Source organism: Hetaerina americana, unplaced genomic scaffold, assembly GCF_022747635.1.
Source record: "Hetaerina americana unplaced genomic scaffold, ioHetAmer1.1.p SCAF_177, whole genome shotgun sequence".
In the NCBI taxonomy this organism is placed as follows: Eukaryota; Metazoa; Arthropoda; class Insecta; order Odonata; family Calopterygidae; genus Hetaerina; species Hetaerina americana.
The window spans coordinates 142,423-149,204 of NW_027286738.1; positions in this window are offsets into that span (position 1 = coordinate 142,423).

Here is a 6,782-nt window from a genome sequence, read left to right on the forward strand (position 1 = left end):
AAGCCATAGTGATTATGCATTCCATGACCCTGACAGGAAAGTGAAACGATATTTCTGTGATTGGATAAATCATTTGAAATATATTTTTAAGCTTAGTGTATATTTCTATCTAAGACAGTGTTCCGTAAACGCTGTTATGATTTATTCTTCCAGGTTTTGACGGATTATTCCTTTCCTTTTGAAAATATGATAGCAATAAATAGTTTTCCGAATACTATAATCAATATTCCTGTTCACGATTGGCAACTTCGGCTTTCAAAGGTCATAATATTTTGCTACTAATCACATTCACATTGCCCTACATAGAGCCACGATGACTGTATGGCAGTAGGTGTTAAGTCAAAGGTCACCGAAGATTTTTGATTAGACCATGGAAAATTAGGAGATATTTACTAAAACCAATACCATTTTAAATTCAAAACTAAACATACAACGCTGAAAATTATTACAAAACAGCCTATACATGTGACCTCTTGTCACTCCTCCACCAGACAATATGCAACGGTATTTAATATAAACATGATTTAAAATGCATGCTAATTCAGGACTGTAAAACTTCTGGCATTCTGAGCTGAGCTAGAAACCAAGTAATGCCAATGAAAAACCTTTATGTTTACCTAAACACAGCGTAAATTTTACTGATTATCTTCAGTTGAAATAATGGAAGGATATTTTATTTGGCCACGCAGATCCTTCAGCGCAGAAATATTTACCATCAGCTAACTCCAAGCAGGTGATCGTTTACGTGAGGAATAAAAAATGAGCGGCGTATGCCCGCAGAGGCGTTGGCCGCGGGAGTGTCGGCAGAGGGTAGATAAAACGCTGGCTGTGCCCCCCCTCCGGGCTGCAATCGCCCCATCCATCAAAGGAACCATTAAGGTCCAGTGGTGCTACTGATTGGAATACCACACCTATTCCTCTCTATCTTTTTCCACCTATCTTTCGCCCATATTATCGTTCTCTCACCCTCCACCAACCCCTTCCCTCCAACTAGCTGCTTTTCCTAACTGAGCCCTATTAACTCTACAGATATTTCCTCCAAATTCCCTTCTCTTTAACTTCTTTTATGACTTTTTTCGATCTCCTTGTCTGCAGATTCAATTATCCTGTAATCTAAATCTTTATTGCATTATTTTATTTTTAAGTAATGCACTGTTTTCATTAATTATTCCATAAACGAAAACCTGAGGGAAATCAGATTTACTTTTATTCATGAATATTTGAAGTAATTCAAAAAACAGCATAAATGAAGGAACATTCATTGTATGAATTAATACTCAAGTTAAAAGAGTTGTCTCGTTTCAACGCGGAACTTAAAATAAATCCCGAACACCGTACTGATATACGTGTATACATACAGTCATACTTTTATAACAAATCTTCCCATTAGACGAATGATTGCTTTAGATAGTTTATTTATTATATCTATTAGATTGCTGACATTTCTGAGGCTTGTCAGGTAATGCTTGTTATAGACTACATTAATATTTGCGTGGTGGATGCATTTATGCCATTTTATTATTTATTAGTAATTTGTAACACTATTGTCAGAAATAATATCTTCGTTGAAAAAAGTTAGTTACGCAAACAGTACAAATAGGATCTCAACACATGTCAGAATATGGAATCATATTGTAATTTCTGCCGGGGATTGGTCATTTGATTCTCATTGTCAATACAATATGCTCGTACTATCATTTATCACATTCGTATCTAAATAAAATGAAGGTACTTGTCAAAAGTCATTCCTATCACATGTTTCTCTTTGCTATATATTATGTAAAAAATTTCCACATTTACGGCCACGACTTGTCCATACTGCAACAAAATTATAAGCTAAAATTCAATATAAGGCGTGATATCTATTTATCGCTAACCAAGTCCCATTTTTTTCTGGAGAAATAATTCCGCGACCCTTTACTTCTCATATTCTTCCAATTCCCTCGGGTCTTTATGCAAATTATTCCCATCACTCCAATTTAGTTCTCATTTTCATCTTATCCCTCTTTCATCCCTCCTTGCTGTCCCGTCATTCTGTTTTTGTTCTCTTATTTTATGTCGTCCACCAGATTCTTCCCTTTTACCCCTAAATTTTCGCGTCGACATTACCACCTCCCATAACTTATTCCTCCTCGCCATCCTTCAATTATTCGTTGACGCCTCACCTGTCGTGGGGCAGGAAAGTGTTTTCTGAATAATACTTTTGAATTTAATAATGACGAGCCGTTTCTTTTTTTCTATTCCTTTCTCTCAAACCTCTTTTCGACTTCCTTACCAAAGTCTTCTGGCTCGAACGGTACTTCTTATGTAATTTAATGACACCACCTCAAGATTAACTTTCGCCATCTCTTGTTCTCTTTAATCTCCCTTTATTTTTGGAGACAAAATGCATTATTTCTGTCATGTATGTTCTCGCTAAGGATAAACAATGGAACCATAAATACAGTTATCAGCCCGAAGGCCGGTTTGGTAGGTGTTGTTAGAATCAGCCAGTACTAAGCCCGACGGCGTGTGTAACTCATACATCAGGGCAGGAGGGCCAGTTCCTTTCCCTGTACCGGTTATGGTTTAGGATATTATACGGATTATTTGTCCTCACCTAGGACAAATGAGAAGGGCCGAGAGTTATTGCGATGGATCGACTGAAATGTGCAACGCATATACAATATGTATTTTCAAAGACGAACCACTCCAAGGAGAAGTATGCAACGCATCGTGGTAATGGAATGTTACGTCCTAAATGTGTTGGATTGGAACTAGTTCCTTTCACATACAAAGTTAACGATAACTCTGATTTAAAACGAGTATTTCTAAAAAATTCTTACTTATTTATATTCTTTACATCGATGAAAACACTGGCTGTATGTAATCAAGCGTGTTCGATGGGTTAACTACCATTCGCCACATCGTAAAATATGTTGTCTACTTGTACCTTAAAAATGGAAATGAATTACTGCAACATGAAATGGATTTCAATATTATTTCAATCAAGACGTTAATCGTAATATTGGTTTTATTGTGAGTGAAAGCTCATTACATTCTTTCAAAATAATTATTAGCTCAAAAAAATAACCGGTGATGCTATAACATTTGGTGCTTCCGCTTGTAATTTAACCTCTGACAAATTCATGATCCCTAACTGCAGCATGGCATTATTTCGATAAATTTATTTATGAAAGTACCGTTGCTAATCACGCTCGCATTGGAATTATTTCGTCTTAAATGGCAGTTAGAATTTATTGAATGGGTAATAACTGCCTGTTTTGCAATAAATGTAAGGCTGCAAAGGATTTCCGAGACACCCGTGAATAACCCAAAATCATTTGATCACACTTAATTGTCTCTAATTCTTGACCACATCACCGTAAAGATTAAATTCCTTCAGACCTAAGAAAACGATCAAAACACGCCGAATTATGAATTTGATTAACATAAGTGGATACAAAATCTTCCGCATAATTTAGGTCCCAAATTGCTTGATTTTCTCTACCTTTGGGAAAAAACTAGAGAGAAGTAGAGCTGATTTACCTACAAAGTTCATTGAGTTGATAGGAAAAAGATGGATTTAAGAAATGTATCGAAAGAGATCAATGTAGTGCCTGAAATTACAAACCACTATTTACGCCACCAGCTAGGGCTACAATAAAATTACAGTGCTTTTGAAAGCTATCCTCCTAAGTGACCAGGATATTGACTGAGGAAGATCATTGAAGAGGTAACTGGGAATATATAAAATTGATAAATTTCACTGTAAATAGTCTATTCCAGAGGTATCACTTTAGAATCCTGAGTCAGGTGCTGGCCTTCATGTTGTGATTATAGCATTGTATAATAACTTATTTAGTAACGATGACTTGTAACTACGCTACGATTTCAATGCAAGTCAAAATAATGATACATACTCCATTGTCTTTGTGAGAAACAGCATCAGATTAATTAGCACTTTATTTTTGTAAAAGAAACATTTTCGTGTGCATGCTAAATCCCTTCATTGAGCAGCTCTAATGAAAGAGAGTTTGTAAAGGTCGGCTGGATGGCATCATATCTTTTAATCTCGTCAGCCTTTCCAGAATTCCCGCATAGTGAATGAACTCTGTCTAAATGATAAACATTAAGTTGGTCAGTGATGGTTAGAGGTATCCCCCGAGGCTCTTTTTTCCAAAAACAGAAGCGGGATTTTGCTTATAATTAACCGCGTAACTAATCAATCTTTTGATTTATCTTCCCATCCCATGAGCTCGGCATGTCTCTCGGCTCAATCTAAGCGTCATAATTCTTTATGTCCACGGCAAACAGACCGACCATCAAAGCGATTGATTTACAGATCTTTAACGGTATTTTAGCATTAGGATGGGCTGGTTTCGTAACTAAACAAGAAATAAAGGGATATTGCGCACATTGACAGCCTATGCCTCTTAGCGTACTAAGCCATCCTGTTTGCAGTTATTATTTCCTCATAGATGCCTGACGACCCGCAATTATCAGGAATTACGTTTGTAAATAAGCAAGTGATAGATTTTGACCAGACAAAGAATTTTGTTGCATTTGAAACCGCTGAACTTCCATCAGAAACACCATAGAATCTTCAGATTGACGAGTATGAAATGGAGGAATTTAAGGCTTCTGAAGTATTAAAACAGTTTGAAAGACTTAAATACCCTAAATTCGCTGCACATTCCAATGAGATAATCAAAGAATGCTCCGATACCTTTTACTCACGCGTATAATCAATCACGCTGAAACCTCATTCATGTTCCATAAAGCATTACGTTTTAACTATGACACTAATCCTTTAATATCTCAAATGAGTTTTCTACCTGATAAACACGTTACCTAAATCCTCACTGTAAAACGGAGGTCGCTCAATTGTGCGATTTGATATTAGGATATCTTTGAAATGCAGCTGTACTTAGCTATACAAAAGTAAACTGAATGACAGGCACTTAGCGCGAGAACTATTTGTGAGAATATTCTCTAGTATCTAGTTTTAATCGTGAAATGAGAAGCAAAATAGCCTTTGCAAAGAAAATACAGGATTTTCCAGACGCAACTATTGAAAAATGATTCTCTTGCCAACACCAGATTAAATAGGTGACAATAGAAGGTTATTTTGCTAGAAGAATATGAAAGAAGACCAAAAATTACTTCATTTAAAACCATCCACCGTTCAGTGATAAAAAACAAATCTCAAAATAATAATTTAAAATGATTACTTTCAATCTAGTTGCTCAAACTCATTTAACAGTTTTATCTAATCCAAAACATTAAATTAAGATGGAACTATCTAATAGTTTGCGACACTGACCAAAGCAAATTTCAATTGGTATTTTCATTAGAGCTGATGTCATTTCATTTTGATCTCTGAGAATTTGGAAATTTAAAAGACAAGGCAAATGTGATATCATACCCTGTAAGAGGTTCGCAATTTGTTTAAACAAAATGTACAACAGGAATGATGCATATGAAAAAAATGCATTTTGCATGCTAATAGTATAAAAATTGTCCTTGATGAAACACATGATGAATTTTAAAGGAAGTAAAATTCGTCCATTAGTGGGCATATCATAAGTGGAATTTCCTTAAAGGGTCTCTCTTAAGATGGGTTTCTGCTTCATCACTTCGTCAATGGCTGCTCTGTCAGACTTACGCAGATGCAGACGGTAGGAGGGACAAACGTTTTTAAAATTCAATTGTGGCGAGCAAGCCAAAAACAATTGATTTGGGATACTTATACCATGAAATGTTGTAACGGAAACTTAGAAACCGTAAAGTATCTTTCCTGCTAATGTGTAAAACTGGGTGGTAATTAATATTCTTGCCCTTTTATGACATAATTTGTGTCTAAAAACAAAAGCATGGACCTGACACAGAATTTCTTTTTATCAATGAGAGCCCTCATTCTTGTTTCCAGAATTTCAATTCTTTTGATATTTTGGACATTTGTTTTTTTGCTTCAGTGATTATCACACGAAAGGAGATAATATAATATTCGAGAAAGTGTACAATACCTTTAAATTCCTTTATGGGGTGTTTTAATGTCCCCCAGTAAGTATAAACTTTTATTAATTTCATTGCAAGTTCCAATAACAACATATATCTAATGTTCTTAGAGGTGGGCATATCCCTGAAGAAGATGCAATAATATCATATGGTCAATATCAGGGTTGACCATTGCAGTAACCCAAAGATAATTGGTCATACCAATTATTTTAGTCTAAATCCTTTTTACGTATATGACTTAATACTTAATATAACTATTAACAACAGATAGCATAGCGCATAGTGATACTATTGACCACTTAATTCCTGCTGTGCAAGGAAATTCGTGTGCAGTATAAGTTACTTTTATTTTCTTAGCAAAAGCAATCTAGCAAAGATACCTAAATTTTAGCAAGAATGTAATGAACATAGTAAATGAAAAAAATGTTTTCAATTGAAAACCTTATAAACCTGAGACCCAGTTATTAAATTTGACCATCAGACTAATACAAAGTATCACCGCAAGTGAACTGACATTCTTTAAATGTTAAGGGATACGGATAAACTCTCTTCGAATAGACAATAATTTTGGTTAGTTTTTGCTAACAATTATTCGGAGGAAAATATTACAAGTAGAAATTAATACCAGTTTTCTCATAGAAGTCTGAATAGATATCAGGCCCCACACAGGTGGAGTCATCCTATTCTCAGTCGCAATTAGATTTTCTCATGTCTAATTTTAAGCTTACACTATGATCACTGTCGTTAGTCTTTAAATATCAATAAAACTGGCTATCCTACGG